At 41.6% G+C, this 25,205-nt stretch overlaps 1 protein-coding gene across 5 annotated transcripts in view; it reads left to right on the top strand.

Moving 5' to 3' along the window:
- Positions 1–25,205, top strand: part of JMJD1C (jumonji domain containing 1C) — a 180,795-nt gene that overhangs the window by 22,525 nt on the left and 133,065 nt on the right. Inside the window, exon 2 of one of the 5 annotated variants that reach the window (XM_039345598.1) lies at positions 7,646–7,771. The exons of the other annotated variants lie outside the window; for them this stretch is intronic. The gene's annotated coding sequence lies outside the window, so the exon portion shown is untranslated. The remainder of the gene's footprint in view (positions 1–7,645; positions 7,772–25,205) is intronic. 5 annotated transcript variants of the gene reach the window in all.

Here is a 25,205-nt window from a genome sequence, read left to right on the forward strand (position 1 = left end):
TAGTTGAATATTAATATTTTTAAATAGTTTGCTGATTGGCTGCAGTCTAAACTAGGGATAAATACAGAAATATTTGAATGAAATCTTTGGTCAGAGAAATAGGTCTTGACCATAACATTTCAAAAAGTTTGCTTCCTAATACATATATGCAAATAGACATTTATTCAAACTAATTGCTTCATTAGTAATACAACTTCCTGTCCCTGTGAAAGAGAGGGTGTTACTTAAATCTGATATATTATCCTGGGAATTCTGAGCCTTCAGTGTAATGGAAAAACGGTTAAAAAGAATTATATTAATATAATAGTTATATAGTTATAGGAAGGGACAAGGGATAACGTTATTTATGTACTTAGCATTGAATTTATAGTAAATATTTCTACTCAACAATAAAGACCACTGGGAAAACTTTTTTGTTAAATGGGTGTAGGATCGTAAATTTTGTTAAAGTAATTTGAGCATTATCCTATTTATAATCCAGAGACAAAAGTGCTCATCTTTCAAGAGGTATGTAAAAATTATACTTAAGATACAAAGCACTACTGGTTAATCAGATGGGAAGGAGTCCTGTGTAGTCTACCCTCTGTTGATTGCAAACTCACAGTGCGTGCATATACTTACACAGTAGTTATGACTACTGTAGTTATGTGCTAATGAAAGAACAATACTTTTATCATAATACTGTACTTGGTGGTTAAACATGGAGGTTGAAAGATGTATTGGATTTGCCTTGAGACAAAATGGCTTTGTAGCAATTGAGTGTCTATATTTCTTGGAAAACACTCTGTAAATTTTTTATGGCTAGAATCTTACATATGATTGCTAGATTAAAAACCATGGGTGTTTTGAAAGTTAACTTTCAAGAAAAACTCATTAAGAAAGATTTTGGAGTACAGATTAATAATTACTGCTGTAGAATAGTGGGAAAGCTCTATCCCTATTGTTGGAATGTAAAAAGCAAGGTGGTGTTTTCCGTTTGCTGGCTGCTGTAATAATTGAATGCTGTCAAGGATGGAGGATCTGTACTAATCTTTCTAGGTTCCTTTCTTAGGCTGTTTCTATGAATAATTCCAAAATATTAAAAAAAATATTTTTAGGTACATTAATATCAGGATGGGAGAGCAGCTTCATTTACTTCAATACCATTTTTATAGCAATAAAAAGTATGGCCTGCTTTTGTCAGTTTCACTCTGTTGGATATAAACTACAGTATCAGAATATCAAAAGCAATAAAATCAGTTGTGCCTCACTTCCTTAATTTTTTTTTCTGGATCATTCTTTTTGTTTGCTTTGTAGGATTTTTGTTGTTGCTGTTCTAGTCACAGGACCATTAGAAACATTTTGGAATATTGTAAATGCAGAGAACAATGTATATATTGCTATTTCCTTTCCATTTTTAAAATATATTTGCGTTTCCTGTGTTGTCTGGTAGCTGTCAGTAGGATGCTAATGTGCTGTAATGAGGATAGCCAAACCATCTGGCAGTGATCATTCTAATTCTGGCGTTCACTTTCTGGAAAATAAGCATGTTCTCTTTGTACTGCACATACTTTTCCATGATCCAGAATTTGGAAATCTTAACCATCTTCAGCTTTCATTATAAATAGTCATAGAAATGTGATATAAGGATAGTATGCATGTACAATATATAACTGCTAAATTTAGGCAACTATGTAAACCTCAAGAATGGCTATTACATTTGTGTGAATAATTCAGTTCAGAGAATTGCCTGATTAATTTTGATCTTGATCCCCCTTCTTTTCACTCCTGGAGTTTGGAAAATGGGGCAATTGAACAAGTAGCCAGACAGAAACAAGTAAAGTACCGTGTTTCCCCAAAAATAAGACCTATCCCGAAAATAAGGCCTAGCTTGATTTTTACACGTGTGCTCAATATAAGCCCTAACCTCAAAAATAAGCTCAATTTTGGGGCAGGGCGCATGTGTAAAAATCAAGCTGGTGTGAGCTGCCCCATATGCTCGCACCCGCTTTACCTTAGGACCGCTGCAGCCAAGCCTTCCATGCCCTGACACCTGTTGTGCTGCAGCCTGAGTTCTCCTGTAGCCACATGCCGCGCAGGACATCACGCCGCTGCCACCACTTGCAGCAGGAGGCAGCGCAGCGTTCTGACTGCATTGCTGCCACTGCTTGCAGCAGGAGGCCACAAGGCTCGTTGTGCCATTTGCACTGCTGCTGCCGCTGCTAGCAACAAGACGCTACAAGCGGTGGTACGATGAGCCATGCGGTCTGCCGCAAGCGGCAGCAGCAGCAGCACAACAAGCCACGTGATGTGCAGCCGGGCTGCAAACAGCCTCAGAACAACTCGGGCAGCAGCGGACAGGTGTAGGGGCGTGGGGGGCCTGGCTGAGCCAGCCATGCCGAGGGGAAAGGGAGAGTTTCCAAGCTGAGCCATGCTGGCTCAGGAATTCTGGGAGTTGAAGTCCACAAGTCATAAAAGAGCCAAGGTTGCCTACCCCTGGACTAGGATATATACTGTGTGTAATTACAAGGCCGAAAGCAAAGGTTGTCTTCCTGGCCATATAAAATCCTCATGAAACAAATCCCTTCATTAGGACAACTCAGACTGAGCAAATCTTCAAAAACTACTTACAGTAAAATGTAAACAAAGCAAAAAAGGAGGAAGGAAAAACAGAAACATCAGCTCTTTTTCCTTCCTTCCCCTTCTTGCCTACAGTAATAAATTTTTTTATCAAATTTCTATGCCACCCATCTCCCCTACCAGGTGTATTACAGTGGTACTTAAAGGTATGTGACACCTTTTGCATTTTCAATACTTTGCATAAATGTGATCCCCCTTTGTGGATTGCTGCCTTGTCGTGGCGAAGGGGCTTGTGTAACTCAATGAAGCTATAAGCTATGCCGTGCAGGGCCACCCAAGACGGACAGGTCATAGCAGAGAGTTCTGACAAAATGTGATCCACTGGAGAAGGAAATGGCAACCCACTCCAGTATCTTTGCCATGAAAACCCCATGGACAGTACTAAAAAGGCAAAAAGATATGACGCTGGAAGATGAGCCCCTCAAGTCGGAAGGTGTCCAATATGCTGAGTCACTGAAGCAGTAGGTGTGAAATTAAATGGACGGTGGAGGACAGGAAGATGGTGGAGGACAGGAAGACCTGGAGGAACGTTGTCCATGGGGTCGCGATGGGTCGGACACGACTTCGCAATTAACAACAACAGCAACAAAAATGTGATCTTTTCTCCATACTCCTAAAACTATTAGATAAAGACAATCCACCTAAGGAAATGTGTCAAAGATATTACACGTGTTCTTTTATTTATTGAGGAAATTGATCCAAGTACATATTTGTTTGTGGCAAAAGTATGTGAATCTCTAAATTTATCAGTTCATTGGAAGGGGAAATTATAGTCAGGTGTTTCAATCAATAGGGTGACAATCGAGTGGAAGTGTGGTATGTCCTACTTTATTTAAAGAATGGAATTCTAAGTATTCACTATCAAATCTTTCCAATCTTTATAAAACAGATAGGTGGAAGTATGTCATTTATCAAATAAAGGAGATTTCTGAGGACCTCTGAAATACAGTTGATCCTCACCAGGCTGGAAAAGGTTACAAAATTATTTCCAAAGAGTTTGGACTCCACCAGTCCACGATTATGTAGATTGTACATAAATGGAAGCACTTCAAAAAAACCCTATCCTCCCACGAATGGTTAGCTAACCAAAATCATACCAAAAGCAAGATGTATAGTACTCCAGGAGGTCTCAAAGAACCTCAGGGCACTACAGATCTCTCTTGCATTGGTGAATATCAGTATCATGAGATCACCAGTAAGAGAATGTTGAACAATAGTATGTTGTTGGCAGGGTTGCAAGGAAAAAGCTACTACACTCCAAAAAGAACATTGCTGCCTATGTACAATTTGTGAAACATGTGGATAAGCTAAAAAGCTATAACTGATGGAACTATGAATTCTGAATTGTACCAGCAAAATATCTACAGGAAAATATCAAGGTATTAGATGTGTCTGAAGTAACGTTCAAGAGAAAGTGGACTATGCAGCAAGTGGACCATGACCCAAAAGACATAAGTCATGTGATCTAAAAAGAAAATGTTTTAGAGTGGCCAAAATCCTTACTTTAATCCTATAAAAATGTTGTGGAAGGAACTGAAGCAGGCAATTCGTGCAAGAAAGCCCAACAGCAAACTTGAGTTGAAGCTAAATGTTTCAGTCATCCAGGTCATGGTTGTCCCAAAGGTGCTTTTTCAAGGGGCAACTGGACTTCCTTGTTTTTCTTTGAAGACGTCGTTTGCATTCTTTTAGAGCAGTGGTTCTCAACCTGTGGGTCGGGACCCCATTTGGGGTCGAACGACCATTTCACGGGGGTCGCCAAACAACGCAGTCCGCCATTTTTTCCCCTTTTCCTTAGCTTTGCTACTCCCTTTTATTCTATTGGCTTTTGAAAGCCAATAGAATAGACTCTCTTGAATAGAGTCTAATTCTATTGGCTTTCAAAAGCCAATAGGAATTGTCCAGGCTGTCTCTGCCCTGCTGAGCCCGCCAAAAGTCCCATTCTGCAAATGGTGCTGTACCAGTTGAGTAGTCCTCGACTTACGACCGGTTGAGTAATCCTCGACTTACGATCGGTTGGGGGTCGCGGCATTAAAAAGGTTGAGAACCACTCTTTTAGAGGGAGGTTTTCTGTGTCCTTAGTAGTGCAATGAACGTATTTCCAGAAAACATTGCAGACTACAGGAAGAGGGCAAAACACATCCTGCAGCCAGAAGGCTCCATACACTTTTGCACTACTCAGGTGACCCTGACAATACAGATAAACCTCCAAATGGCCTCAACAACTCTCTAAAAGAATGCAAATGACTAGTTGTCTGCAAGGAATATAAATCCTTCCTTTCCCCACCATCCAGTCAGAACTGAAGAAGCTTCTTGGGTGAGAAACAAAACATCTTCAAAGAAAAACAAAGGAAGTCCAATTGTCCCCTGAAAAAAAACACCTTTGGGACTGAGCTGAAGCTGTTCTGAAAGGAGAAATGGTCTAAAATTCCAATATGCAGGACTGGCCAACAGTTAATCAGAAACCTTTAGTTATAGCTATTGCTGCTCAAGCATATAGTTACTGAAAGCAAATGTTCACATACTTTTGCCATACACATAAATATGTGGCTTTGGATCACTTTCTCAATAAATGAACAAGTATATTTTTGACTCGCTTAATTGGGTTCCCTTTATCTAGTTTTGGTCCTGTATAGAGAACAAATCAGATTTTAGGTCATATTTGTGCAGAAATATTGAACACTCACAAAGGTTCACAAACTTTTAAGCACTACTGTAATTAAAAATGAATGATCACTATTATATAAACTCATCTGTTCAGTTTAACGCTAAAATCTTTTCTCACTACCACTTTTTTCACAAGTGGTAAATAGTTTATTGATTTTTCCAGCCCTGGAATATTGTGGCATACATTTGAGCATAGCAAATGTATTTCCATAAAATTGATATTAGCAAGAAATCAATTGATATATTCTTAATACATATTTTTAAAGAAATATCAGGAATGTTAGGGAAGTTTTTGGAAATCCTAAAGTCAAAATTGCATTTTAGTTTTGATTTGGCAAAAGATACTACTATGTAATTTCTCCATTGCGTATAAGCACATGTTTGAGCCAGTTTCCAGATAGCTTACTTAAAATACACGAGTGCTGTTTGCACTTTGAAATTTAACCTAGAAAAGTAAGAAATAGGTTTTGTCTATACCATATGTGAAGATACTATACCTTTTTAAATGTACAGATAATTCATAAATACTGTTGTATCTTGTTCATATGCATATGGGGTTAAACAGAGAAGTGTTCAATTTTATCTCAGTGTTGTAATATGTCTCAGAAATAATCCTTTGTTGTAGTACACGAGTTTAATTCTAATATCAGAATAAAACAGCTCCATTTGAAACACTTGGTTAGAATATTTTGACTGTTGTGTGCTCCAGTAGAACAAGTCTAAGAACATTTCAAATATTCTACAATAAGAAATAAAAGTAAACATATTGGTAACTGATGCTGAATTCTATCTTCCGATCTATAAAAAAATTGACCTGGAGTTTTTAAAATTTCTTACAGTAAAGAATGGAAGAAATAGCTTTTTTTCCTGCTGCCTGGCTTGTCTATACAGACAACCAGATGTGAGCGCAGCAAAGAAGCATCTGCATCAGATTCACTTGAATATTGTCCATAGAGAGCATGACTTTTTTTTTTTTTTTTGCTCTGCAAAGGTCTGCAGCAAAGCTAAACGTTCAAAAACAGCAACATTATCTGTAATGTGCACACTTTCCATTTGACAACCTGTCTGAAGAAGAAAATACAATGTGCATACAACATACAAGGACAAGTGATTACATTTAGCTTATGAAGTTGATCTTTATCGTAACAAAGAATACAAGAAGAACAATACATTTACCAGCCAGGCAGCAGAATGTTTTAAACTTCCCTATGCCTTTTACTTCAATGCTTGGAGGGTATACCATTAATGGGAATACCAGCTGCCTCTCTCTCATATATGAAAAAATATAAAACCTATTAACTTTAGCTGGTTTTTGTAGTATATTGCTGCATATCAGTTGAGTCGGAGCATTGCCCTGTATTATCTGGAATTTAATGTCATGGACAATTGAAAATAAAGGTAGTCTGGAACAGTCATTATTAATGGAAGGATAGACTGGGTAAACTAGAAAGAATGGCTATTTTGCCATTTTAATTAGAAAAAACTTCCTTGTTTGGTGTAAGATCTGTAAAAAGAAAAACTACCTTTGTTACTTTCCAAGTCACTTAAAAAGCAAAGGCAACGTCAAGCTTTAGAAAATAATGTAATTTTTGAGATGTTAAGACCTTTTATCAGGCAAAATTGTTTTAAAAAGTAGAAGGGGGAAGGATGAGAATTGTGGCTGATGTTTAAAATCTCTGCTCTAGATTTCAGTCCTAAGTGGAGTGTGGAAGTTTTTTGCAGATATGTAGCCAGGATCTCTGGTGTATTCATTTGAGCAGCTGAGGAGTTCTCTGAATGAAGGCTAAATGACACCACACCTTTTTTTTTTCCAGCCATACAATTATAACTTGTTCAGTGGTAATGGATAACCCATTACCATACATTATTAATTCTTTTCGCCCTTTATCATTCTAGTAGACTCTGAGGAAGTTTTTATGAGTAATGCCTGATTGATTTTTTTAAATTAAATTAAATCAATTTGTTTCCTTAGGATTTTGTACTTTCAACTCTCTGTGTATTCATACTTCCTAGAGCAGGGGTAGGCAACCTCGGCTCTTTTATGACTCATGAACTTCAACTCCCAGAACTCCTGAGTCAGCAAGTCCACAAATATTCTTGTTTTTCCAAAGAGTTTTCTTTCGTGCAAAGCCTTAATGTACATTATTACAGCAGGGCCAGCATGTTCATGTTGAATAATAACTAATACTGTTCTTAGGAGGCCATTTTCATCTTTTCTTGTTGTCTTTGTAGATGTGTCTTGCAGCTTAAGAGGAGAGGAAAAATCAGCATCTGCTCTGGAAATGACTTGGTCATATGATTTACTAGGGAAAACAGTTATTTTATGTACTTAAATTGAATATTCTCTTGAATCAATTTCTAGTGTGCATGACATCTGAGTCCTTTCCTTGGAATCGGTATGGAAGCAACTAGCTATTTTTGACTTTGGAGATACTTCTAAGCTTCCCAGTATAACCTATAACAATTGGATTTCCTCGTGATCTTTCAGGTAAATACCATGTCCAATTCTGCTTAGCTTCTTTAATAAGTTGATTAGGTGTTGCTGCTTTTTGTAACGTATAAATAGTTACAGTGTTTTAAATGTTCTTCAAGGAATGTCAGCATGTCTGTAAAGCAGTTTGAACATTTCTGGAAATTTCTATATCTAGCTCTAGAACAGGGGTGTCAACCTCAGTTTCATTGAGGGCCACATCAGCATTGTGGTTGCCCTTGGGGGGCTGGGTGGGTTTGGCCAGGGTGTGTGCGGCCTACTGGGTGGGCGTGGATGGAGTGGGTGTGGCCTACTGGGTGGGTATAACCAGCTCTACATCATTCGCGTTAAGGGTGCCTGTGGGGGCCTGGGCAGGAGTGGGACAGATGTGAGGGTCTCTGGCAGAAGGGGGTGGGACCAGGGCAAGCGCCAAGGCATGGTCCATTTCTTCATTCCTCACAAAGGTGACACCTCCCCAGCATGCTCCCATGGGGCGGGGATGACACCGCACGGGCTGGTTCCTCGCTGTTTCTAGATGGCCTTGTGGAGCTAAGACTGAATGCATTTCAGCATAGATGGCCACCACAAAATTGTACATTGGCTCCCAGCCGGCCTGGGCCAGGGCCAAAGCAGCGGGGGCCGTTCCCTCACTGTTTCCAGGATGGCTTCGCGGGCCACATGAAAACACTTCGCGGGCCACATCCAGCCCCTGGGCCTTGTGTTTGACATGTCTACTCTAGAAGAGCAAAAGGGCTGCCTGCCAGGAGGATTTCAGTTCTGCGCAAGATTTGTACATTCAGACTCAAGCTTCTGTTAATGTAGTCTTACAATAAACTAGAATTAGGTCACCTGGTCATATTTCTTGTCTGGTCTACCTGGGAATGCTGACATCAGTTTTGCAAGTCTGAAAGTACAAATTGCCCACCATCTCTTAACAGCCTGAAAATTTAAAGGTGGGGGTGATCCCCAGGCAGTATCTCTTCCCTCATCTTCCAAGGTGATTCCTGCATACCATTAAAACTTTTTATGTCCCCCTTGAGCTTTTTGAAAGAAAGGTGAGATTTTAAATCTAGCAAAATATTTTTTTTTCTTTTGTTCAGTCATGTCTGATTCTCAGAGACTGCCTGGACAAGTCTCTGCAGTTTTCTTGACAGGATATTTTTAGAAATAGTTTGACATTGCTTCTTTCCTAGGGCTGAGAAAAGCTATTGGCCCAAGCTCACCCAGCTGCTTTTGTGCCTGGGGGGGGGGAGGATGGACAACAACCCATAGTCTCTTGGTTTCTAACCTGATGCCTTAATGTCTGCATCAAGCTGATTCTCAGTAAATTATTGTGATACTGTAAAAATAAGTACATTGTTGCAATAAATGTTCTAAGACAGATCAAACTTGCGACGTCGTGTGACGTCGTGCAACGTATCGGAGCTTTTTCCCCATTGCTGGCAATGGGGTGGGTGCGGTTTTCCGGCGACACGTCCGGCCCGTGGGCCGGCAGTTTGACACCCCTGTTCTAAGCAATAGACTGGTTCATTGAGTGGGGCAGATTTAGTCTGGTTTTATTGATCGCCATGAAAACTATTAAAGAACAGGGTGCACATAATTATGATAACTTGAAGATGTAGCTCATGAATAAAATAGAGAGAAAGTGATGATGAGAGATAGTTTAAGAAAGGTTCAAAATTTATCGTCATGAAACTGGGACACTAAAGCTGTCTGTAAATATACTCACACACATACACACAGAAGGAAAGTATAATTTGCTTTAGGCCTCACGGTGTGAACATACTTATTCATGAATCACATTTACAAAGCCACACAGCTCACAACAACTGTGCAGGCACAAATTCCAGAGGCCACTGCTGCCTATAGCAGTGGTTCTCAACCTTTTTAATGCCGCGACCCCCAACCAGTCGTAAGTCGAGGACTACTCAACCGGTTGTAAGTCGAGGACTACTCAACTGGTGCAGCACCGTTTGCAGAATGGGACTTTTGGTGGGCTCAGCAGGGCAGAGACAGCCTGGACAATTCCTATTGGCTTTTGAAAGCCAATAGAATCAGACTCTATTCAAGAGAGTCTATTCTATTGGCTTTCAAAAGCCAATAGAATAAAAGGGAGTAGCACAGCTAAGGAAAAGGGGGGAAAATGGCGGGCTGCGTTGTTTGGCGACCCCCGTGAAATGGTCGTTCGATCCCAAATGGCGTCCCGACCCACAGGTTGAGAACCACTGGCCTATAGGGATTGTAACAATTGTATTTTCTGTTTGTAAAAGTTTGAGAAGTATGCTATACAGAACAGAGAAACAAGTGTTTTAAGGAAAATCGGTCACAAAATTTTACAAAGAATACTGTTTGTGTTCCAGCGAGAATATTTGTGGATAATACTTTAATGGCATGTAGAAGAACCTGCTAAAGTGACAAGAGAGTATGTCTCTGAATTTCAGTGGATACTTAGGAATTTGGTATGGTTCAAAATGTTTGCAGCGTATGATTTTTCTGATTGCTTATGGCAACCCTTCACAGCTGCTGTTACTTGAAATAGTCTGCATGTGATAGCTTTGGTATAAATGCTTGGTCTGGAAAGAACTAAATTAAATAGTTATATAGCCCATTTTTTAAATTAAAAGTCATGGATAAAATGTTTTTAATATTAGCAAAAGAAATTCAAGGTACAGGTCTGTCTTGTTGGCTACCCCTTCCCTCAAATTAAAACATGGCAATCAAATTCTAGCAGCTCAGCATTCCATTATTGGTTGACGCAGCCTGCTGTTTGATGAAATATTGACTACTATGAGGTAACCTTATCTTAGATTTTCCTATTAAATTCATCCATATTCAGTTTGTGATTTAATTAGCAGACAATATATTGTGGTCTTTATAAGTACTGATCTTCCCCTTTCACCTAGAAGCTTAGGTAATTTTATGTAATGCACCTTTTGTCCTTCATCCCAGTTCCTGGGGCCTTATGTTTGCTAAGTGTGCATTTCTTTAGGGAATCTGTCCGTTAATTTGTGTGGTAGAAATCAGAAGAACTTACGCAGTATTTAAAAGCATTGGTGAAATTCTGATAACATTTTCAGTAATGCCTTAGTGCAGGGGTGTCAAACTCAATTTCATTGAGGGCCACATCAACATTGCGGTTGCCCTCGGGGCCAGGTGGGTGTGGCCAGGGTGGGTGCAGCCTACTGGGTGGGCGTGGATGGAGTGGGTGTGGCCTACTGGGTGGGCATGGCCAGCTCTACATCGTTCGCATCAAGGGTGCCTGTGGAGGTCTGGGAGGAGTGGGATAGATATGAGGGTCTCTGGCAGAAGGGGTGGGACCAGGGCAAGTGCCAAGGCATGGTTCACTGGAGGAGCCTCACTGTTCCTCTCAGGCCTTGGGGGGGGGAGCTGGATGGTGGTGTGGGCTGCCCGGAGCTCTGGGCAGCAGTGGTCAAATGCCCAGCGGCACCAAGCCCAGCCCCACTGCTGCGGCTCAAGGTTCTCCTGGTTCCTCGCTGTTTCCAGACGGCCTTGTGGAGCTAAGACTGAATGCGTTTCAGCATAGATGGCTACCACAAAATTGTACATTGGCTCCTGGCTGGCCTGGGCCAGGGCCAAGGCAGAGGGGGCCGTTCCCTCACTGTTTCCCAGATGGCTTCATGGGCCACATGAAACTGTTTCGCAGGCCGCATCCGGCCCCCGGGCCTTGTGTTTGACATGTCTGCCTTAGCATAATATCCTTTCTTTACAAATTGTTGCTGTCTTTTTGCCGTTTATTATATAGAATTTGCTGATTATTTTACAACTTTTGCTAGAGGAAAAAAGCAAGGCAGTGATCCTAATAAAAGTATGCCATGCCTGATGATACAGTAATGATACAGTGAATAAAATTAAAAGTACAATCTTGTGCATGTCTAATTGGAAATGTTCAGTGGAAGTTAATCTTTTATTTCTAAGTTCAATTTTGGCCATAAAAGAAAACAGATCGCACAAACAACAGAAGCACAAGACATGGACAACTTAAAACGTGTTCTGATGGCATTTCTACAGGAACAACAGTAGGAGCAGCTTTACTTGATTCCCACTTTTTCCCCTTGGAGCTAAAAGCAAAACATGCATGGGTGAAGCATAATGGAGAGGGAGCCAATGCCAGATGGATGGATTGGCCTTACTGTTGATATAATATTGTCTGCAGACTCATGAAACAAAGAATTCTATTTCTAAATTGTTAATGTTTGAGGCAACATGCAGTTATTAATATTTGTTAAGAAAATCATAATTTTGGTCTTCAGGTGATTGATTTTAAGCCCTTCTTTGCATAATTCTGCTAAGGATTATGTAAGGACCTACTTCATCTAAGCCACCCAAGAAAGCAGAACTCTTGAAACAGGCATTGTCTCAAAAGGAACTTTTATTAAGGGCTAGTGACAGCAGGGAATCAAGATGAGGTCTGGGGGAAACCCTGTGAAAGCAATATATTAAAAGCAACATTCAATACTCCTCCGCCCAGCGTCCCAGTATTCCTTTGAAATCCAGCCAATCCACAGGTGGCATCGTGTTTTGGTAACTAAGTTCTTTGGTGCGCTCATTCAAGGTCTCTCTCACTTTTGTTTCCTTCTGGCTCCAAGCGCAAACCATCTCTTAGATAAGGGTGAGACATTCCATCCCCTGGGGGAAGGGCATCATAGCTGGACAGTGCAAAGCAATCCCAAAAGCTCCCTCCTCCCAACAGAATGGCAGGTCACAAAGTAAGGTTTACAAATTCAACATTATGCAAAGAGAAGAATTTTTTTTTTTAGGGACCTGACATACGGATCCCCTAGAAAAATGGATAATCCACCTGCAAAAGACATAAAAAGGAAGGGGAAGAAAACAAATAAAATACGACATTAATCAGGCTTATCAGGGTACTTAGAGTGAAAACGCTTAAGTAACTTAAAAGCTCTAACATGCTTTTTGTATAACCATTCATTTTGAGAAGAAGGGTTTTCCAAGCTATTAAATATAGAGTGGAGCCATAGCGTTTGCAGGAATCGAGGATGTCTCACACTTCAAAGTGTTGTCCCCCCTCTTCCCATACCAGTGTAGGTACCGGAGAGGCTGGGGGCCTAAGATTAGAAATAACCTCAGCTTTGAGCAAACTACAATGAAAGACAGGATGGATCTATCTTAGGCTCTTAGGGAGTTCTACTTCCACAGTTAACTAAATTGATAATGCGTTTAATGGGGAAAGGTCCAACAAACTAAGGACCAAGTTTCTTGGAAGGCTGCAAAGATTGCAAATATTTGGTAGAAAGATAAACTCTGTCTCCAATCTTGAAAGGTTTCTGCTCCACCCCCTTTTTATCAGCCTGGGCTTTATAGGCTTTTCTGGCTTCATTTAGTGCTTTCCGTACTACTGGCCAGGTATTTTGCAACTGTTTGATCCATTCTTGCAAGGAAGGAATATCAGGTTCTTTAGCAGGCAGTTCCGGAATGGGACAAATGTCTGGCCATTGGCAACCTGGATTGGGGTATAACTAGTACTCGAGTGCACAGCATTATTATATGCGACTTCAGCAAATGGCAATAGATCAGTCCAATAATCTTGTTGATAGTTGATAAAGCATCTAAGGTACTGTTCTAGAACTGAGTTCAGTCTCTCTGTCCCCCCATTCGTTAGAGGATGATGACTAGATGATCCTGTCTAGAACCCAAAATGTCCAGAAAAACTCTCCAGAACTTAGAGGTGAATTGAACCCCCCTGTCCGAAATTATGCGTTGTGGAGCCCCATGGAATCGCTAGATGTGCTGCACAAAGAGCTTAGCAAATGTCTTGGCTGTTGGGATCTTTGGGCATAGAATGAAATGAGCTTGTCTAGAAAATAGGTCTGTATTTTCCAAATAACTGTATTTCCACCCAAATAACTGTATTCCCAGCGCTTTCAGGAAGCTCCACAATAAAGCCCATAGAGATCTCTCTCCAGGGTGCTGAAGGGCTCACCACAGGCTGTAAAAGTCCCGATGTTTTCCCTTGCCTCCGCTTAGCTACAGCACACATGGGACAGCTCGCAACATAGTTTTCTATGTCCTTTTTCAAAGAAGGCCACCAAAGCTGCCTTTTAAGTAGATGTTAAGGTTTTGACGAACCCAAAATGTCCAGCAATTTTCGAATCATGCCCGGCTTGCATTACTCTCAGTCTTAGAGCTACTGGGATGTATATTTTGTCCCCAACCCAAGCCAGGTCGTCTTTAATTAAACACAAGTTCTTATGTCCTTGAAACCATCAGTTTCCAGTGCTTTTTTGAACTCCTGGCATGCTGTTTTTGTCTATCGGCATCGTAGCCCTGATTTGTGCTCGGGTAGTGACAAGCGTTGCTAACTGCTTGGGAGTCAGGAACAGTTTAACTACTTCAGATTTTGCACTATGATATTGCGGCATCCTAGATAGGGCATCTGCTAGGAAATTCCTCCCCACAGGGAGGTAATGGATAGTAAAGTGAAATCAGTGGAAATGTTGAGACCACCGTGCTTGTTTAGGTGACAACTTCCTAGGGGTCTTCATAGCTTCAAGGTTCTTATGATCAATCCACACTTGGAATAGTATTTTACTTCCCTCTAGGAAATGCCTCCAAATTAGGAGTGCCCATTGTACAACATAGGCTTCCTTCTCCCAGGCTGCCCACCGCTGTTCAGTTTCAGACAGTTTTTTAAAAGTATAAGCACAAGGTTGCAGTTGGCTCTCCTCGTTCCTCTGTCGCAGGACTGCCCCCACGGCCACGTCACTAGCGTCAGCCTGAATAACAAAAGCTTTCTCTGGATCCAGGTGCTTTAAAATCAACTCCACAGAGAAAACCCTCTTTAGTTTTTTGAATGCGGCTTAACACTCCCCCGTCCAATTCAATAGCTGGCTGGGCTTCGGCTTGTCAACGCCTTTGGTCTTTAACAGATTTGTAATGGGAAGTGCGATTTGCGCAAACGAGGGAATGAACTGCCGGTAAAAATTTTCAAAGCCTAAAAGGCTTTGTAGTGGTTTCCTAGTACGAGGGGGGTGGAGCCCACTCCAGCACAGTTTGTACTTTCTCCAGGTCCGTTTCCATACGATAGTCCAAATAGTCGACGCAATCTTTGTGGAATTCACATTTTGAGAGTTTAGCATACAACTTAGCAAAGCGCAGTTTATTTAGTACTGTTCTAATTAATTTAACATGCTCTGCCTTACTTTCTGTGAATCCTGTATTAAGTGATGTTTATCAGATACTGTGATTACCAGAATTAAACTTCAGCATTGTAATTAGTTCAACATTTACTTAGCTGAAAAATTCATGGAATCTACTGTTTTAACTTATAGGATACACTGTACAATAAGAAGTAAAGTATATGAATTTCTCTATATAATTTCCATAGATTATATACCTGTGTGATTACATAATTTGATTACTGAAAGGTAATCATTATCTTGTACATATTTGAATTAATCATAATTAGTATTTGCACAACGATGTGGCATCTTATCCACATTGTCAATAATCCTTAAAATAGGCTTACAAGATATGCTGATTTTTAGATAGATTTGTCAGAAGACAATTTGTGTATTATGCATTATGAATTTAAATATTACATCAATAATTATTAGCTGTCCTACTACCGTATTTCTACAGATACACAGGCATCACATATGTGTGGGGATTATAAAAGAATTATCCTTGCGGAAAAATAAGAAAAAAATGACAGGATTCAGTATCCCAGCTAGTTATCTATAAGTACATAGTATAATCTGGCTGAGATTTTAAATTATGTTTTAAAAAATAATACACTTAATAGACACACATTGTGTTGTTTTCTATTTTAAAAATATTATCTTACTGAAATATATATTTTACAGTGTCAGAAATATTGTCTGATAGTGAGGTGGAGTTTGAGGCCACAGGAATCTATATAGGAGTTCAAGGAGTATGAGTCAAAACATGTCACAACACATAACCTGTGATTTTTATATTTGGGTCTGACATTAAAATTCAAGTAGAAAAGACCAGGGATTGCATTATTATGTTGCAACACATATTTTGTCTTTTCTCGTCATAGTGGTTTGGAATGGATGTCGGTACTTGAGGCTGAAACAACTAGTTGAGTTCTAAACAGGCTTTAGTGAGCCTTGATTCAGAGACTTTATCCAAAGCTATTTTTGGCATAATAGCAAGTATTACTTTGTCGTTCTTTTGAAATCTGACAAATGATGTTGATGGGGGAAGATTTTTCATTGCTTCCATTTACTGTATGCTTTATTGGCAACCTTGGCTCTTTTATACTCACAGACTTCAACTCTCAGAATTCTTGAGCCAGTATGGCTCAGCTTGGAAATCTCTCCCTTTCCCCTCAGCATGGCTGGCTCAGGAATTCTGGGAGTTGAAGTCCACGAGTCATAAAAGAGCCAAGGTTGCCTACCCCTGCTTTATTGTATGTAGCTTAGCCATTGGTCAAGGGATTCTGGCTGGCAGGAACCAAGACAAGAAGACCCTTTTCTCCAGCAGGATGGCTGTAGAGTCCAAATGGATGGGTTCTATGACGGCCTTCCTGCCTGGCAGACTGGGTAAAAACTTCGGCCACACCCCTTCCTTTGGGTGTGACCCCAGTTTTGACTCAGTCTCGTAGCCTGGTAGAAGTGCGAGAAGCAGCTCTTAGGAAAGAAAGCGATTTCAACAAAAGAAGAGAATCTCCTCTTCCAGTTTTTCCTCCCCTTTTTTTTGCATTAGCAAGCAGGGATCTCTGGCGGCTGAATAGGACACCGACGGACTCCCAGCAGGATCGTCGGAGTGGTGAGAGGATCGTCAGGGCGGTTAGCCAGGGGGGCTCGGGCCGGTCGCTGGATCTCCCGCGGATTCCCGACCCGCCAAACAGCTGTTTGGCGCGGGGACATTTCCCGGATCGCTCGCCGATTCCAGGCCCGCCGGGCAGCTGAGTGGCACGGACGCCACTCCGTCCGGCGGAGGAGCTGAGACGCTCAGCGCCAAACAGCTGAGCGGCGCGGGAAATACAACCGGCGGCCAACGGAGCCGCTGATCAGCTGAGCGGCGCGAGAAGCGCAGCGCGCCCAAACCGACCGGCAGAGCCTCAGCGCCGTTTTTTCTCCCCCAGCGGAGAGGCGCAGCCCCTTAAGGACAAAAAGAGCCACTCAAGCCGGTTAATTACCCTGTCGCTGGCTATTAAGGACCGCCATTGTTGGAGCCTCGTGGCTCATCTGGCTACTATTGGGAGGCGGGGCTTCCTCCCATTCGCCATTTTAAACGAGCAGTTTAGCCCGCCGTTTTTTTCCCTTTACATTAAGGCATTGGGGCAGGAGGAAGGAAGAGGAATAAAAGAAGAGAACTGCTATCAGTTCTGAGCGTGGTCTACTACCACAGCCACAGACCGGGGGAGAGAGAGATATAAACTGCACTTTTGTCTGGACTAGGTGAGGAGGTGAGGAGGAATTTTTTTTTTTTTTTTCCTAACTGTTCCTATAGTGACCTTTAGTCACTGCCTTGCAGGATCTTCTGTCCAAAGAATCCTGTCTGTCCGGCCATTGTTTGTATAGGCAGAAGAGGGCACAGCCCCAAGCATCTGCATCTGATCTGCGTATCTCATTCCCCCATTCCAGGCATTGCCTACTCGGGGTGTCTGGCACAATGGCAGACAATGTCTCGTATTCAGTCACACAGGTCCCTCAATTGTCCCCCCCACAGCAACAACAAAAACGCAGATCTTCTGAATCAGAGGTGGGGGGGAAGAAGAAAGCTAAAACAAAGCACCTTTCTCAGAAGGGACAGTCTAAAACGGCTGAGCGAGAGGCTTTGAGGAGACATTTGGCTTTAGAAAGGCAAATTAGCAGGGCACAGAGAACCAATGCCAATGGGACAAATTTGGTTTCCCCTGTCCCAGTGGTGGCACCCAGCACAGAACCTACTGCCGAGGAAGTGTTCAAGACTTGGTCTCCTCCTGGGGAAACTGAACAGTTAGATTCCTCCAATCCCTCCTCACCAGCTTCTTCTTCTTCACTCTCAGAATTCTTGAGCCAGTATGGCTCAGCTTGGAAATCTCTCCCTTTCCCCTCAGCATGGCTGGCTCAGGAATTCTGGGAGTTGAAGTCCACGAGTCATAAAAGAGCCAAGGTTGCCTACCCCTGCTTTATTGTATGTAGCTTAGCCATTGGTCAAGGGATTCTGGCTGGCAGGAACCAAGACAAGAAGACCCTTTTCTGTTGTGGCTCCTGTCCTCTGGAGTGTAACCCGCAAGGTTGAATCCGCACCCATTCTTTTGTCTTTTCTGAAAGGGTCTGAAGACTTGCCAACTAGCCTGGGGTGTGTGATTCTGGAGGTGGTTAATAGACTGAGATAAGGCCTCACCTCTTCCCATGTGCAACTTGCTCCCTTCCTCCCCATCTTTGCCAATTTTAATTCTGTGTAATGTGACTACTGTTTCAACATTTAATGCTTTATATTAGCGTTTTAATAAGCCACATAAAATCATCTTCCGGTAAGATGGGTGGCATATGCATTCAATAAATAATAAAGTTGTTGTTAAAATAAATATGCTACACAGATAAAAAATTCACTTGCATATCACGAAGAATTGTGTATCATGGATATGCATAGGAGAAAGGATAATTGCAATTGATATTTTGGATACTGTGTTTCAAATGTTGTTAACACAATTTTATGAAAAGGGGCGTTGTCTTACCTAAACGCCTTTTCTCAGCAGGATGATGCCGGGCAGGAAGGCTGTCATAGAACCCATCCATTGGACTCTACAGCCATCCTGCTGGAGAATACTATCAATTTATGGCAAGCATATAATTTGAAATATAAGAGGCCCAGTGGTTTGACTGCTTCATTTGATACTGCTACGATATTGGGCTCACAGAAGTTCTGGAAAAAAGTGTCCAAAAGCACAAAGCCCAACCTTGAAAAAGTGAGAAATTGAATGTTAGATCTCTATAGAATTTTGCTATTTTTCCAAATGTTCTTTCTATTGATTAAACTTGTACGCTGCCCATGTTGCCAAATGTGATTCTAGGCGGCATACAGACATTGAATGGAATACAGAATAAAATATTAAAGTAATACATAAAAATCTTAAATTTAAAACTTCAGTTAAAATAAACTAGGCAGGATTGAAGGGAGGGGGCAATGTGCACACAGTGAGGAGGTGGGGTGCTCTTTGCTCCATTTGCCACATCCAGTGCGCTATACTTTGGGATCAGTTATTATTTTCAACCTATCTTTTGTTCTTTTACATACACGTAAAGTGGATGCGTCTCACCCTGTCTCCAGTAGTCTGAATGCAGGATTCAGAGGAGAGCTTTCTTCTTTCTCTTCTAATGAAAGTTCTGAGTTTGCAGCTTAGGTATGAGGAAAGAAACCAAATATTTGTACATTATTAGCATTTTTTACAAGGATGGGTCCTTGACCACAAATCATACTTTGGGTGTGCTGTATTAATTTATTGCTAACACAGTAATATTTTATCAAAGTGAAAACTAGAAAGACTGTAAACTGACATATAAGCATTTGTTATTTTACCATTTACTGTAATATTTTCTATATAAAGTGGCTTAATAAAGCAAAAATGAATACTAAGCGAACATAATAAATGGTCTTAGTAATCTTTTGTTTGGGGGCCAGCAGTTAGATCACAGAACATAGTAATGGCTCAAGCTGTAATTGTAGGATCAGGAAAATGAAAGAAAGGGAGCTGGAGCTATCAGGCTGTGAGATGAAAGACAATGCATAATCCTGTCCTCAGTTGTTGTTTGAAAGGAAACAACCTTTTAGGTCAGTGATTCTTAAACTGGGGGCAATTTCCCTCCCAAAAAATAATTTGGGCATATCCTGGGTATAATGAAGCAATTTGTAACTCTTTGTTTGTGAATCAAGAATCCAGACTGGGATTGCTGTTGCCAAGATGCTTGTGTAAAATGAAGTTGTATGTATCTGTGTGCATGCATGTGTGTGTAATAATGATATTACTCAAGACCAGGAAAAATTTCTTGGATCAAATAGTTAAAGAATCATTGTTTTAAATGCTCATTCTCAGTGCATGATTCTCTTCTTAAGTGACTGTGTAGAATCACGGTCACATGATTGTGGGACATTGCAGCACCCAAAATGCAGTCGGTGGGTGGGGGAGGGTGGCATGACAATTCACAAAGGCTGAAAGTGCTTTATCACCATAAAACACCTTTCCCAAGGCTATCATAACTCTGAACAGTCATTAAACAACCGGTCATAAGTTGAGGACCAAATCCAGGGCAGGAATGTAACCTGAGTAAATTGTCAGACAAAACTCTCCCTAGTCCTCATGAAAATAAAGCGAAGGAGGTTGGGAGGAGAGGAGATGAAATAATTCAGACTTGCACAATTCTGTTACTATAATAGCTTTATAATAAAAGTAGTACCGACCTACACAAATTGGATTCCTAGTCTGATCTATCTTGAAGAGCTGACAGGAGGCTTTGAGTGTTTGGATGGGGAAAAAAAATATGAAACTGAAAATCCTGGGAAGATGGTTTTGCTTGCTTGTTCATTGTTATTTTTGGTGGAGTAGCATTGCCTGCAAAAGAACAGATTTGAAGATCACTCATATACTAGAATTTATCCAGAATGCAGTAGCCACATAATTTACTGGTATTTATTACTTTGGATACAAGGCAACCATTTTGTAGGCCATGCATTGGTTAGTTGGTTTCCAAGTGCAATTCAAATGCTACCATGACTGCATGCTTATCATCTGAATATCTAAAGGATCATATGTACCAATTAAGATAATATGTCATAATAAGATCCTTTCAGGAAAAGTTGCTTTGAGGGGGGGTTATCATGGTTCCTGTTCTCTGCATCCCTCTGGAAGATAGGCTACCCTCCCCCTCCCTTAGTGATTGCCTTTTGGAATATAGTAAAGACTATATTCTTTGGTGACTGACTGACTGCCATATGATTTTGTTAAAGTACTTAGTAATTTATTGGTGTTGCTTTTTATTGTTTGAATCATTTAATCTGGTATTGTAATAGCATTACTTGTTCTATTTTATTGCAAGCCACTGTGTTTTACATTAAGCGCCATATAAATTTGATAATCATGATACTGTACTGGAGAAAATAATAGACGTTCACAACAGAATGTGTGCACAAAATCATAAAGGATAGAAGCAATTTGGGGAATTATCTAGTATAGTCCATTCCATGTCCAATGCAGGAATCTACCACTACATTGTCTATTTAAACATTTCTGCACCAGTTCCAAGTCCAGTGCAGGAATCTACCACTACGTTGTCTATTTAAACATTTCTGGCAAAGGTGGACCTAGTGCAGGAGTAGGCAACCTTGGCTCTTTTATGACTCGTGGACTTCAACTCCCAGAATTCCTGAGCCAGCCATGCTGAGGGGAAAGGGAGAGGTTTCCAAGCTGAGCCAGGAATTCTGGGAGTTGAAGTCCACGAGTCATAAAAGAGCCAAGGTTGCCTACCCCTGACCTAGCACTTCCTGAGACCGTGTGATCCTATGATCCTCCTCCAGATTAGGAGATTTTTCACAATGCTGCTGGATTTCATGAAACCAACTGCCTTGCCTGTCTTCCAGAACACCTCTGTGTATTTCTGCCCTGTCTTCTCCATGGCGTCCTTTAAGATGCTTGAGGACAACTATAAGATTTTTTTTCAACAGTTCTAGCAATCCCTTCCCTCTCCATGTGTCTCTGATGAGCAAAGTGCAACCCTCTCCTGAACTCCTGTTTGCTCTCCTTGTTTGCTGACTCAGTGCAGCTAATCACTCTATCCTATGTCAGCTGAACGACAAGTTTGCACAAATTAACAGATTGTAGTTACAAATATAGGAAAAGCAGACTCAAATTGTCTTCAATCCCCCTTCCAGCACCTGCGGGAATGACCTTGGTTCCCACAGGGCTGCTCGGTGTTTTGTTCTAACATACAAATAGCAACTACTTCCCCCCTTTTTCCCCCATCTATATGGCAAAACAAAAAAGATGTCTTCAGAGTTCCTGCAAGATAATAAGCATAAATACACATTAATGTGATGCTAATATTTTGATGGTTCCCTAGGCCAGAGCTTTTCAACCAGTGGTACAGGTAACACCTATGGTACATTGGCACCTGGAAGGTGGTACGTGACCATCCTAGAAAAGTGGTAGTGGGGGAGGGGAATGAGCTGAACCGGTGGCAGCACCGCACAAGCCTGAGTGAGAGATGGCTGGAGCTCCAGGGCTGTCAGGGCTCAGCGGAAGCGCCAGGATCAGTACTGCTTTCCAGATGATCGGCGCTTTGGGGCTGCCAGGGCTCAGTGGAAGCACCAGGATTAGCGTCAGGCTCCAGCTGGAGCTTGGCTCTGATCCTGGTGCTTCTGCTAAGCCCAGAAAAAACGCCGATCAGCTGGAATGTTGCAGCATCTCCAGGATCTTGTGATTTACATTCAGATGCTTGGCAACTGATTCATATTTATGACGGTCACAGTGTCCCAGGGTCATGTGAAGTGACGAAAACCTGCTGCAACCACCCAGCAGATGGGGGGAATAAAAACCAAACACCCCCCCACCCCACTGCCAATCCTCAACATAAATGCTCACAGCAATGAAAACCTTGGACAGGAGGAAGAGCGCGGGCGGGTGGGCGGGCAGGCAGGTGTCTTGCTCGGCTGTGCCTTGGGGGGGGTACTTTTTTCAGTGCCGTTGTAACTTTGAACAGTCACTAAGCGAACTGTTGTAAGTCGAGGACTACCTGTACTTTATCACTTTTTTCCTTTTTGGGGGGAGGGTCATCAAGTTTTTGACACCTTGCTAGGTGACTGGTGGTACTCGGATGTTGCCATATCCTAAAAGTGGTACAATGGGTGAAAAGGTTGAAAAGCCCTGCCCTAGGCTTTTGGGGATGTTTGTCATGAAATTTATTTATTAATCTCTCTGCCTTTATGTCTCTACTCTTTATGTCTGACAAAGGGTAGTCCTTCCATTGAACTAGATACTGAAATTTCCCTTTGTACAACCTAGAGTCAAGAATCCATTTTATTTCATAATGGATCACTATGATGGGCCCTGGGGCAGTTCGAGGTGTTGGTCTCAAGGTTGATTCTATAACTGGTTTCAACGAACTGCGATGGCAAACTGGATGTATTTCCCCCAATAGTCATGGGAGCTTCAGCTCAACTGTGGCAGGGTTAATAATCTTTACAATGGGGAAAGGACCAATGAAGTTGGGTCCCAGCTTTTTACAAGGTAATTTTAATCTTAACTACTTGGTCGAGAGGTAGAATTTCTCTCCTATATGAAATTGCTTCTTGGGGGATTGCCTCTTTATCTGCCTGCTCCTTATAAATCTTTGTGGCTTTTTCCAAGGCAAGTTTAACATTTGCCCAAGCATTATGCAGTGTGTTTACCCATTCGGTTAGTGTCCCTGAGGAGGGGGGCTCCTTAGGGCAGTGGTTCTCAACCTGTGGGTCGGGACCCCATTTGGGGTCGAACGGCCATTTCACGGGGGTCGCCAAACAATGCTGTCCGCCATTTTTTCCCCTTTTCTTTGGCCACGCCCCTGGTACCCAGTGATGTATAAGTGGTTGGGTGTCACCACAACATGGGGAACTATATTATGGGGTCGCGGCATTAGAAAGATTGAGAACCACTGCCCTAGGGTATTCTGGCAAGGGTACAAACTCCCTGTCTGTTCCTAATTTTAAAAAGAGTAAGTCCGGTATTGTTGTGCACAGTATTGTTGCATGCCACTTCAGCAAAAGGCAGGAGTCTGCCGAGCTAGTTTGTTGATAGTTGACGTAGCATCTCAAGTATTGCTCCACTATTGCGTTTGCTCATTCAGCGGCTCCATTCGTACACAGATGAAAATCGAGCTGAACCCCTGGGTGGATCTGATCAGCTTCACAAACTCCCGCCAAAACTTTGCAATGACCCAATCTGATATGATTCTTTTTGGGGCTCTGTGGAGCCAGTAGATATGATTTAAAAGCAGTTTCGCTAGTTTCTGAGCAGAGGGGAGACCGGGGTAGGCTATAAAGTGAGCCTGCTTTAAAAAATGGTCGATGACTGTCCATGCTTCCGCCATTTTCAGGGAGTTCAATGATAAAATCCATTGCAATCCCCTCCCAGGGCTGGGATGGTTCCGTTATCTGATGATGATGATAATAATAATAATAATAATAATAATAGTAATAATAATTGGAAGGGACCTTGGAGGTCATCTAGTCCAACCCCCTGCTCAGGCAGGAAACCCTGTATCATTTCAGACAAATGGCTGTCCAATCTTTTCTTAAAGACTTCCAGTGTTGGAGCATTCACCGCTTCTGGAGGCAGGTTGTTCCACTGGTTAATTGTTCTAACTGTCAGGAAGTTTCTCCTTAGTTCTAGGTTGCTTCTCTCCTTGATTAGTTTCCATCCATTGCTTCTTGTCCTGCCTTCAGGCACTTTGGAAAACAGCTTGACTCCCTCTTCTTTGTGGCAGCCCCTGAAATATTGGAATACCTTCTTCGTGGCAGCCACTGAGATATTGGAACACGGCTATCATGTCCCCTGTTGTCCTTCTCTTCATTAGACTAGACATACCCAATTCCAGCAACCGTTCCTTGTACATTTTAGCCTCCAGTCCCCTAATCATCTTTGTTGCTCTTCCCCTACTGTGCTATAAATTACACTGCCCAATAAAAGCAATTGCCGGGCTTCTCAAATTGTCTTCACTCCTCCTTCCAGGACCTGCCGGAGTGACCTTGGTTCCCACAGGACTGCTCAGAGTTTTGTTTAACATAAAAATAGCAATACTGCTTCCCCCGTTTTTCCCCCATCTATGTGGCAACTTAGAACGAAAAAAATGGTTTCAGCCAGGTTTGTTTCAGAAGTTGACACAGACAAAAAGAATAGCCTTCTCCAGTTGGTCTTCTTTATTTTTCTGGCAGTCAACCCAAAGAATTGATATGATCATAGCAGTGATCATTGACGATCAGAAACTGTCTCTTCCTCTTTCCTACTTTATGAGAAATTATATATAGGTAGTTCTGGACTTATAACAGTTCATTTGGTGACCATTCAGAGTTAAAACAGAATTGAAAAAAGTGACCAGACCATTTTTCACACAACCGTTGCAGCATCCCCATGATCACACATGATCAAAATTCAGATGCTTGGCAATTGACTCTTTTTTTTGATGATTGCAGTATCCCAAGGTCATATGAAAAAAAAAATTGCAACCTTCTGACAAGCAAAGACAATAGGAAAACCAGATTCACTTAACAACCGTGTTACTAACTTAATAACTGTCAAGAAAGATCGTAAAATGGAACAAAATTCACTTAACAAATGCTCACTTAGCAACAGAAATTTTGGGCTCAATTGTGATTGTAAGTCAAGAACTACCTGTAGTGATTTAACAAAGTTTTTAAAACAGTATCCTCAAAATCAAGGCTTAAGTGTTAATAAGAGTACTGAATGATGTGATATCATAAAGTCTAC

Source organism: Crotalus tigris, unplaced genomic scaffold (genome assembly GCF_016545835.1).
Source record: "Crotalus tigris isolate CLP2741 ecotype Arizona unplaced genomic scaffold, ASM1654583v1 scf7180000017968.19369539983:2297261, whole genome shotgun sequence".
Taxonomy (NCBI): domain Eukaryota; kingdom Metazoa; phylum Chordata; class Lepidosauria; order Squamata; family Viperidae; genus Crotalus; species Crotalus tigris.